This window comes from Bos taurus, chromosome 19, assembly GCF_002263795.3.
Source record: "Bos taurus isolate L1 Dominette 01449 registration number 42190680 breed Hereford chromosome 19, ARS-UCD2.0, whole genome shotgun sequence".
In the NCBI taxonomy this organism is placed as follows: Eukaryota; Metazoa; Chordata; class Mammalia; order Artiodactyla; family Bovidae; genus Bos; species Bos taurus.
In genome coordinates, this window is record NC_037346.1 from 41,376,063 (window position 1) to 41,388,310 (window position 12,248).

Consider the following 12,248-nt stretch of genomic DNA (forward strand, 5'->3'; position numbering starts at 1 on the left):
TCTTTTCTAGATACAATAAATTCTATCCAATCTGCTTTTCCTCTGATTCACACCCACTGGCATCTTCTAGCCCACACTTGTGTCATTGTCCTCCACAGAGGGCTATCACGTGATATTTGGCATCTGGAATTACATTTCTTCTCTCCTCTCCCCTCCTATGTTTTCACCAGGATGGGATTTTGGAAATCATATTTCTTGTTGTATATTTCTTCCCATGACCAATGCAGAAATCCCATCTGCACAGCATGGCACCTTGCATGGAACATGAGAAAAAGGCCCTGTTCTGTGGGTCATTTTTGAGCAGTGATGATGGAACAGTTCTATGTGTATGACACTGATGACCTCTATGCCACTGGAATGGATTTCCTTGGATGTTTCAAACTTTGGATCGTGTTTGATATTCTAAAACCCCGGCAGATAATTTATGGTTCCTGCTACTACTAGGTCACATTGTTGATTAAGTGGTTACTTTGCTATCTTAAGTGTTTGTGTCATATCTCTCTAGCTTGTCTCTTAGATTCTGTAAGACATAGCCTCATTTTTATTTTTTACCTCATTCCTAATTAAGAATATTTCTTCAGTGGAGCAAAAAAAAAAAAAAAAATGTTGACTAATCAGAGTGTGGCTGTCTTCAGAGCTTACTTCCAAAGCTGGGAAATCTATAGAACAAGTTTTTTTGTATAAATTTGAAATGTGAGTAAACTTTAGTAAATTCAACTTTATTTCTACATATCCTCTATTGGTGATAGCCCAACTTGAGAATGCATTAGAATCCTCTGGATATCTTATTAAAGATGGCTGAGACTACCAGGGCTTCCCTGGTGGCTCAGGTGGTGAAAAAAAAAAAAATCCTCCTGCAATGTGGGAGACCTGGGTTCAATCCCTGGGTTGGGAAGATCCCCTGGAGAAGGGTATGGTAACCCATTCCAGTATTTTTGCCTGAGGAATCCCAATGGACAGAGGAGCCTGGCAGGCTACAGTCCATGGAGTTGCAAAGGGTAGGACATGACTGAGTGACTAAGTATGCATGAGACTACTCCCAGAATTTCTAATTACAGGGTTAAATTTGAGGTTCTGCATTTCCAACAGCCACCCAGATGATTTTGATGTGGGATTCAAGGATCACACTCTGGGATCTACTGATTTGTTCTGTTCATTTAAGCTTTGAGGAATTGCCTATATCAAGTTCCTGCCTTATGTACCAAGCAGACTTGTTGAGTGGATTATATGAGAGACACATGTTGCCAGTTGTTATTACAAATGTAATGATGTTGCAAATATACTTCAGAGTCACCTCCCAGGAAATTTATGGTTTACTTGGAAGACCATACACACACACACACACACACACACACACACACACACACACAATTGTAATAATTTAGTATAGTAAAGCAACAACAAAGGAGTTCATAGTAGTGTAATTTAACTAAAAAAATTGTGCTGAAGGCAAATTAGCCAACATGACAGTTTGGTAATGACAGAAGTTTATTCATGAATAAATATATCTAGTCAATATTTTTAACTTTATTTTACAATTTATTACATTTTAGGTAAAACATCAAAATGTACAAATCTTAACGTGTTATTTGATGAGTTTTGATAAATGGATACATCCATGTAACCTCCACACCTACCAAGACAGAGCACATTTCTATTACATCAGAAAGTTCCCACAAGTCACTTCATTAAACTTCCCACATCTATAAAGACAATCATTGTTTTAATATTTTTCACCACAGATTAGTTTTGATCTAGAAACTCAAGCAAAAGATACATACTGTAGTCTCTTTTCTGTCTAGCATCTTTAGCTTGGCATATAATCTGTGAGAATTGTTAACATTGATGCATTAAGAGCTGTACTGATGAAGTACCAATGTTGCATTTTAGCTATTACCAATTAATTTCATGGCGGGATGACCAATCGTTCCTATTTGCCCAGGGCTTGGGGGCTTCCAAGCCTTAGGACTTACAATGCTTAAACCAGGAAAGTCTCAGGCAAACACAGACAAGTTGGTCATCTTCTGATGACATTCTTAACTGTCTTCATTCTGTTCTGTGGCAGTGATTTATACCATTCTGTCTTTCAGGTCACTTATCCATTCTTCTGCCTCTGTTATTCTGCTATTGATTTTTCATTTGTTGTTATATTGCTCATCGCTGTTTGTTTGTCCTTTAGTTCTTCTGCTGCTGCTGCTAAGTCGCTTCAGTCATGTCTGACTCTATGTGACCCCATCAATGGCAGCCCACCAGGCTCCTCCGTCCCTGGGATTCTCCAGGCAAGAACGCTGGAGTGTGTTGCCATTTCCTTCTCCAATGCATGAAAGTGAAAAGTGAAAGTGAAGTCGTTCAGTCGTGTCCGGCTCTTTGAGACCCCATGGACTGCAGCCTACCAGGCTCCTCTGCCCATGGGATTTTCCAAGCAAGAGTACTAGATCTTATTAAACATTTCTTACATTTTCTCAATTGTTGCCTCCATTCTTTTTCTGCTATCCTGGATGATCTTCACCATTATAATCCTGAATTCTTTTCAGGAAGATTGCCTGTCTCCACTTCACTTAGTTGTTTTTCTGGGGTTTTATCTTGTTACTTCATCTGGGACATAATCCTCTGCCATTTCATTTTGTCTAACTTTCTGTGACTATGGTTTTCATTATGCAGGCTGCAGGGTTGTAGGTTTTGTTTCTGCTGTCTGCCCTTTGGTGGATGAGGCTGTCTAAGAGGCTTGTGCAAGAGAGGATGGTGGTGGGTAGAGCCAGGTCTTATCCCTCTGGTGGACAGGGCCATGCTCATTAAAAATTTAATCTGTTTGTCTGATCTGTAGGACTGTGTTCCCTCCCTGTTGGTTGTTTGACCCTCCCTGTTGGTTGTTTGACCTTGTTTGTCACTGAAGAGACATTACTTTGCCAACAAAGTCTGTCTAATCAAAGCTATGGTTTTTCCAGTAGTCATGTATGGATGAGAGAGTTGGACTATAAAGAAAGCTGAGCATGGGAGAATTGATGACTTTGAACTGTGGTGTTGGAGAAGACTCTTGAGAGTAACTTAGACTGCAAGGAGATCAAACCAGTCCATCCTAAAGGAAATCAGTCCTGAATATTCATTGGAAGGACTGATGCTGAAGCTGGCCAATAATTTGGCCACCTTGTGGCCAGATGTGAAGAACTGACTCATTGGAAAAGACTCTGATGCTAGGCAAGATTGAAGGCAGGAGGAGAAGGAGACAACAGAGGATGAGATGGTTGGATGGCATCACTGACTCGATGTACATGAATTTGAGCAAGCTTCAGGAGTTGGTGATGGACAGGGAAGCCTGGTGAGTTCATGGGGTTGCAAAGAGTCAGACATGACTGAATGACTGAACTGAACTGAAATACCTTGCCATGTTTTTTCATTAACTTTTATTGGAGCATAGTTGATTTACAATGTTGTTTTAGTTTCTGCTGTACAATAAAGTGAATCAGTTATCCATACTCATACCCACTCTTTTTTTAGATTCTGTTCCCATGTATGTCATTATAGAGTACTGAGTACAGTTCTCTGTGCTATACAATAGGGTCTTATTAGTTATCTATTTTATATGTAGTAGTGTGTGTATGGGCTTCCCTGGTAGCTCAGCTGGTAAAGAATCTGCCTGAAATGCAGGAGATCCCAGTTCAATTCATGAGTCAGGAATTTCCCTCAGAGAAGGGACAAGGAAATCCAGTATTCTTGGGTTTCCCTGGTGGTTCAGATGGCAAAGAATCTGCCTGTCAAGTGGGAGACCTAGGTTCGATCCCTGAGTTGGGAAGATCCCCTGAAGGAGGGCATGGCAACCCACTCCAGTATTATAACCTGGAGAATCCCCATGGACAGAGGAGCCTGGTGGGCTACAGTTCATGGGGTCCCAAAAAGTCAGACACGACTGAGCAACAGGCTAGGTCAATACAGTGTGTGTATGTCAATCCCAATTTCTCAATTTATCCTTCCCCACTTCCCCCTTGGTAACCATAAGTTTGTTTCCTACATCCGTGACTCTATTTCTGTTTTGTAAACAGGCTCATTTGTACCTTTTTTCCCCAGATTCCACATAAAAGCAATTTCATGTGATATTTGCCTTCCTCTGATTTACTTCACTCAGTTGACAATCTCCAGGTCCACCCATGTCAATGCAAATGGCATTATTCACTTGATTCTTGTATGTGGCTAAGTAATATTCCATTATACACCCATATATATGTGTGTGTGTGTATATATATACATACACATACGTGTATCTATGCTGCTGCTAAGTCACTTCAGTCGTGTCCAACTCTGTGTGACCCCATAGATGGCAGCCCACCAGGCTCCTCTGTCCCTGGGATTCTCCAGGCAAGAACACTGGAGTGGGTTGCCATTTCCTTCTCCAATGTATGAAAGTGAAAAGTGAAAGTGAAGTCGCTCAGTTGTGTCTGACCCTCAGTGACCCCATGGACTGCAGCCTTCCAGGCTCCTCTGTCCATGGGATTTTCCAGGCAAGAGTACTGGAGTGGGATACCATTGCCTTCTCCGACATGTACCTATATATATCTATATATCTATATATACCTTTTGGCGAAAGTTGCTCAGCCATGTCTGACTCTTTGTGACCCATGGACTATATAGTCCATGAAATTCTCCAAGCCAGAATACTGGAGTGGGTAGACTGTCCCTTCTCCAGGAGCTCTTCCTGACCCAGGAATCAAATTGGTGTTTCCTGCATTGCAGACAGACTCTTTGTGGTAATATATATAATATTAAATATTATATGCCACATTATCTTTATCCATTCTTCCATCAATGGACAGTTAGGTTGCTTCCATGTACGGACTACTGTAAATAGTGCTGCAATGAACAGTGGGGCACATGCATCTTTTTGAATTATGATTTTCTCTAGACAGCATATTCAAAAGCAGAGACATTACTTTGCCAACAAAAGTTCGTCTAGTCAAGGCTATGGTTTTTCCGTGGTCATGTATGGATGTGAGAGTTGGACTATGAAGAAGGCTGAGTGCCAAAGAATTGATGCTTTTGAATTGTGGTGTTGGAGAAGACTCGAGAGTCCAAGGGACTGCAAGGAGATCCAACCAGTCCATTCTGAAGGAGATCAACCATGGGATTTCTTTGGAGGGGATGATGCTAAAGCTGAAACTCCAGTACTTTTGCCACCTCATGCGAAGAGTTGACTCATTGGAAAAGACTCTGATGTTGGGAGGGATTGGGGGCAGGAGGAGAAGGGGACGACAGAGGATGAGATGGCTGGATGGCATCACTGACTCAATGGACGTGAGTCTGGGTGAACTCCAGGAGTTGGTGATGGACAGGGAGGCCTGGCGTGCTGCGATTCATGGGGTCGCAAAGAGTCGGACACGACTGAGTGACTGAACTGAACTGAACTGGATATATTGCCAGAAGTGGAATAGCTGGATCACATGGTAGCTCTATTTTTACTTTTTAAAGGAATTTCTATACTGTTCTCCATAGTGGTTGTACCAAATTACATCCCCACTATTGGTGTAGGGAGGTCCCTTGGAATATTTTTATCACAATAAATTTTCTTAATAAACACTTGATTCATATGTTTTTATTTTATAAACTTGTGTTTGCAAAACTAAAGTATATGATACATTTGAATAATTATATTGTCAGGTAACATGGTGTATGGGGGACAGAGATTTTCACTTGATTTGTTATATGTGAGATGTTAGGGGGAAATGAAACATAAGAGAGTTTTTGATTACTAGGGGAGTGTTTCCTATATATTTCTGGGAGATTAAGAAACCTGTTTTTGAAACAGCAGCAAAAGCAGGGTATGTCATCATTATAAAGAAGTGTGAAGAGAATCATAGCCAAAGACCAGTGGTTCACAAAGCAGGCTGCATAATGGAATCAATTGAAGAGTGATTTAAAAACCATTGCTGCCTGGCTTCTGCCCAGAAAAATTCTGATTTAACTGGTCTGGTGTATGGTGTGTGTCAGAATTTTTTAAAGCTTCTCAGGGAATCTTACTGTGCAGACAAGTTTGAGACCCACCTCCTTAAGCTATTTTACACTGGAAGCAGAAGCAGCTAAAATATTAAAAAATAATTGGTACCCTACATATAGTGGAGAAAAATGATCCTGAATTTGAAACATTGAACTTTGAGCAATTTTAAATGGAAAAATGGATAATTCTCTTTACTCTTTCTGATGACTCTAATATCAAAACCAAAAGCTATACGTGGATGAAAAACAGAACATCGGTTAAGAACCATAATGGGAAATTACTACAGATAGCACATTGAATTTTTTTCAATGAAAATCAAAACACCACTGAGGAGAGACATCATTTGTGTTCTCCTTCTTAAAATTTTTACCTATAATCTGTACCCAAGGCCTCCCATTAGAATACATTAATACAGCACAGAGTTTGAAGAGGGTCACCCCACTCATCTTCACTCCCAGTCATCCATGTGGTCCGGAATTTATGCCTCCTTCACCATGTCTGTGGGCTCTGTGCATCTAGAAGTCCCAGGTCTAACGGAAGAAAGTTCCCTCCAGGATCTTTTTTTTTTTTTTAATTAATTAATTAATTTTTTTACTTTACAATATTGTATTGGTTTTGCCATACATCAACATGCTTCCGCCATGGGTGTACACGTGTTCCCTATCCTGAACCCCCCCTCCCACTTCCCTCCCCATACCATCCCTCCAGCTCATCCCAGTGCACCAGCCCCAAGCATCCTGTATCCTGCATCGAACCTGGACTGGCGATTTGTTTCTTATAAGATATTATACATGTTTTAACGCCATTCTCCCAAATCATCCCCCCCTCCCTCCCCACAGAGTCCAAAAGACTGTTTTATACATCTGTGTCTCTTTTGCTGTCTTGCATACAGGGTTGTTGTTACCATCTTTCTAAATTCCATATATATGCATTAGTATACTGTATTGGTGTTTTTCTTTCTGGCTTACTTCACTCTGTATAATAGGCTCCAGTTTCATCCACCTCATTAGAACTGATTCAAATGTATTCTTTTTGATTGCTGAGTAATACTCCATTGTGTATATGTACCACAGCTTTCTTATCCATTCATCTGCTGATGGACATCCAGGTTGCTTCCATGTCCTGGCTATTATAAGCAGTGCTGCGATGAACATGACTGCTAGTGGTTCACACAGTTCTCACACACTGTTCTCCAAGTATTTGTTCTCAGCCTTAAAAAGCCACCACACCTGGAGGTTTCTGCCCTCAGAGTCAGCCCAAAACTGGTGATAACTGATATCCAACCACCTTGCCTCTTGGAAGGATAGATTTGTGATCATTCACATGCCTCATCCATGGGGTCAGATGAGGATAGCATTCAAATGAAACATCATTTTGGCTTATCTTTTTCTACTACCTTATCATGTACCCATCAGTTTCTTAATGATTTCTCCTGAGAGTACTTCCTTATAAATCCGTTGTGCAAGAATCCCTGTTTTAGGCTCTGCTTTTCGCGTACCCAATATAAGATACACAAATTGGGATTGTTGTTGTTGTTCAGTCACTCTACGTCATGTCTGACTCTTTGTGACACCATGGACTGTAGCATACCAGGCTCTATTGTCTTTCACCATCCCCAAGAGTTTGCTCAGATTCAAGTCCATTGAGTCAGTGATGTTATCTAACCATCATCCTCTGTCACCCCCTTCTCCTCCTGCCCTCAATCCTTCCCAGCATCAGGGCCTTTTCCAGTGAATCAGCTCTTTGCATCAGGTGGCCAGAGTATTGGAGCATCAGCTTCAGCATCAGTCCCGCCAATGAATATTCAGGGTTGATTTCCTTTAGGATTGACTTGTTTGATGTCTTTGCAGTCCAAGGGACTCTTAAGTCTTCTCCAGTATCATGTTTCAAAAGCATCAATTCTTCAGCACTCAGTCTTCTTTATGGTCCAAATTTCACATCCATACATGACTATTAGAAAAACCATAGCTTTGACTATACAGATCTTTGTTGGTAAAGTGATATTTCTGCTTTTTAATATGCTGTCTAGATTTGTCATAGCTTTCCTTCCAAGAAGCAAGCATCTTTTAATTTCATGGCTGCAGTCACTGTCTGCAGTGATTTTAGAGACCAAGAAAATAAAATGTGTCACTGTTTTCAATTTTTCCCCTTCTATTTGCCATGAAGTAATGGGACCAGATGCCATGATCTTAGTTTTTTGAATGTTGAGTTTTAAGCCAGCTTTTTCACTTTCTTCTTTTACCCTCATCAAGAGGCTCTTTAGTTCCTCTTTACTTTCTGCCATTAGAGTGGTATCATCTGTACATTTGAATCTGTTGATATTTCTTCTGGCAGTCTTGATTCCATCTTGTGATTCATCCAGCCTGGCATTTCACATGATGTATTTCGAATAGAAGTTAAATAAGCAGGATGGCAATATACAGCCTTGTTTTACTCTTTTCCCAATTTTGAACCAGTCCCTTGTTCCATGTCTGGTTCTAATTGTTGCTTTGTGACTGGCATACAGGTTTCTCAGAAGACAGGTATTCCAATCTCTCTAACAATTTTCCAGTTTGTTGTAATCCACACAATCAAGGGCTTTAGCATATTCAATGAAACACAAGTAGATGTTTTTATGGTATTCCCTTACTTTCTCCATGATCCAGCAAATCTTGGCAATTTGGTCTCTCGTTCCTCTGCCTCTTCGAAACCCAGCCTATACATCTGGAAGTTCTTGGTTCACATACCCCTGAAGCCTTGAATTTGAGCAGTAGTTTGAACATTCTTTGGCATCACCCTTATTTGGGGTTGCCATGGAAACTGAACTTTTCCAGTCCTGTGGCCACTGCAGAGTTTTCCAAATTTGCTGACGTATTGAGTGCAGCACTTTCACAGAATCATCTTTTAGGATTCGAAATAGCTCAGCTGGAATTCTATCACCTCCACTAGCTTTGTTCATAGTAATGCTCCCTAAGGCCCACTTGACTTCACACTCCAGTATGTCTGGCTCTAGGTGAGTGATCACAACATCATGGTTATTTGAATCATTAAGACTTTTTTGTATAGTTTTTCTGTGTATTCTTGCCACCTCCTCCTGAATCTCTTCTGCTTCTGTGAGGTCGTTACAATTTCTGTCCTTTATTGTGCGCCTCCTTGCATGAAATGTTCCCTTAATATCTCCAACTTTCTTGAATTTCTTTGAATTTCTCTGGCTTTTCCCATTCTGTTATTTTCCCTATTTCTTTGCATTGTTCACCTAAGAGGATCTTCTTGTCTCTCCTTGCTAGTCTCTGGAACTCTGCATTCAGTTGGGTGTATCTTTTCCTCTCTCCCTTGCTCTCACTTCTCTTCTTTCCTCAGCTATTTGTAAAGCCTTCTCAGACAACCAATTTGCCTTGTTGCGTTTCTTTTTCTTTGGGGTGGTTTTGGTCACTGCCTCCTATACAATGTTACAAACTTCTGTCCATAGTGCTTCACTCTGTCTATTAGATCTAATCCCTTGAATCTATTCATCACCTCCACTGTATAATCATAACAGATTTGATTTAGGTCATAACTGAATGGCCTAATTTCCCCTACTTTCTTCAGTTTGAGCCTGAATTTTGCAATAAGGAGCTGATGATCTGAGTCATAGTCAGCCCCAAGTCTTGTTTTTGCTGACTCTGTAGAACTTCTCCATCTTTGGCTGCAAGGAATGTAATCAATCTAATTTCAATATTGATCATCTGGTGATGTCCATGTGTAGAATCCTCTCTTGTGTTATTGGAAGAGGGGGGTTGCTATGACCAGTATGTGCTCTTGATAAAACTCTGTTAACCTTTGCCCTGCTTCATTTTGTACTCCGAGGCCAAATTTGTCTGTTACTCCAGATATCTCTTGTCTTCCTACCCTTGCATTCCAAAACCCTATGATGAAAAGGACTCCTTTTTTTTGGTATCAGTTCTAGGAGGTCTTGTACCTTTCCACCTTCAGCTACTTTGGCATTAGTAGTTGGGGCATAGACTTGGATCACTGTCATATTGAATAGTTTGCCTTGGAAATGAATGGAGATCATGTTGTCGTTTTTTGCATTTCAGACTTTTGGTGACTATGAGGGCTACCCCATTCCTTCTAAGGGATTCTTTGCCCACAGTAGTAGATATAATGGTCATCTGAAGTAAGTTTGTCCAATTCTATCCATTTTAGTTCACTGATGCTGATGTTCACTCTCGCCATCTCCTGCTTAATCAAGTCCAATCTAACTTGATTTATGGACCTAACATTCCAAGTTTCTATGCAATATTGTTCTTTACAGCATCGGACTTTATTTTCACCACCAGACACATCCACAACTGAGTATTGTTTCCACTTTGGCCCAGCCACTTCCTTCTTTCTGGAGCTATTCGTAATTGCCCTCCATTCTTCCCCAGTAGCCTATTATACACCATCTGACATGAGGGGCTCATCTTCCAGTGTCATATCTGTTTCCCTTTTCATACACATCATGGAGTTCTTGTGGCAAGAATACTGAAATGGTTTGCCATTTCCTCCTCCAGTGGACCATATTTTGTCAGAACTCCCCGCTATGACCTATCCATTGTGGGTGGTCCTGCATAGCATGATTCATAGCTTCCTTGAATTATGCTAGCACCTTTGCCAGAACAAGGCTGTGATCCACAAATGGTTGGTACCCCTTTAAATACAGTCTCCTTTACAATGGGAGCTACTAATATGGTGAGCCAAGTTACTTTTCGTGGGTATATTTTATCCCTCAGATATAATGATATGAAAAACCCCATTTTAAAGAATACTTTGGCCACCTTATGTGAAGAGTTGACTCATTGGAAAAACCCCTGATGCTGGGAGGGATTGGGGGCAGGAGGAGAAGGGGACGACAGAGGATGAGATGGTTGGATGGCATCACCGACTCGATGGACATGAGTTTGGGTAAACTCTGGGAGTTGATGATGGACAGGGTGGCCTGGTGTGCTGTGATTCATGGGGTCACAAAGAGTCAGACACGACTGAGCAACTGAACTGAACTGATGCTAAAAATAATCAGGCAAAAGTTGTTAGAAGTAACAGCAAAATGTTCAAACCATTTAGAGGTTCAATTGACAGCAAATTCAAAAGTTGTCTAACAACATAGCAACCACTCATATGGTATTAAAATTTTTGAAGTATACTGAAACTTAGATTTGGAACACTGGTGTCTTAGATAGGGTGCCCTCAGAAGTAGATCCAAAGCCAGGAATTTGAGAGCAACTAATTTATTTGGGAGATGACCCTAAGAAGCACTTTAGGGAATTTGGAAAGTGATTCAGGGAAAGGACAGAAGCCAATATAAAAAGCTTTAAAGAGCAAATTACTCCTGAAGGTATCTGGGGTTCAATCCCAGTAAAGAATTCTAGGAACTAGTATGATATACCCTCATTCAAGGGAAGAGAAGCTAAGTCATTTATCCACCTACTTCTGTCCACTAATCAAGCACTACTTGCTCTGAAACTTTAACTTTCCTATCTCTGACCCTCTCAGATCTTGCTCCTTCATCCAGAGAAAGTCCTCAGGCAGAGAGATCCAAGTGCTTCCCACAAGCAATCATCTTCCCATATTAGAATAAGGAGTGCTGAGGGACTGGAGGTGGAAATCCATAAATCACCTGCTATAGTCTATTCTTTCTGCAGAGAAGAACCATGGAATGATTGACAGGTAAGGATGACAATTCAAGAATGAAAACTGAGACACAATTCTCTTTATTTGCTGGCATGGACAGTTAACATTGATTTAACTTCAAGATTTGGGAAAAGCTCCATATAAGAAAATTTGGTGGGAAACAAATATATAATTGGAATATATTGGTTGACAGATTTCAGAGAAAATTGGTACTTTGTGCTTGTTTAGTAGAGATAGTATCATGATGGAGAGGGGGCAATATATTTGGAGGCCAAATTTAGTATAAGAATCTGTTAGAACTGAGGTTTGACAGTTGGCCTCTCATGGTTCAGCTAACACTTGGACTCTATTGATCAGGTTGGTTGATGGTGCAGGACAGGGCATTCAGCAGCAAGAAACCCTAAAGTAGACTGGGTAGCAGCAGGCGGTCTTGCAGCATCTGGGGCGGTAGCAGCTAGAGATACAGCATGTGGGCCTGCAGCAGCTGGAGATACAGCAGTGGGGGTGGCAGCAGGTGGGGCATCAGCAGGTGGTCCTGCAGCAGGTGGGGTGGCAGCAGACTGGGTGGCAACAGCTGGACACACTGCAGCTGGGATGGCAACAGGTGGTTGTGAAGCAGGTGGTCTGGCAGCAG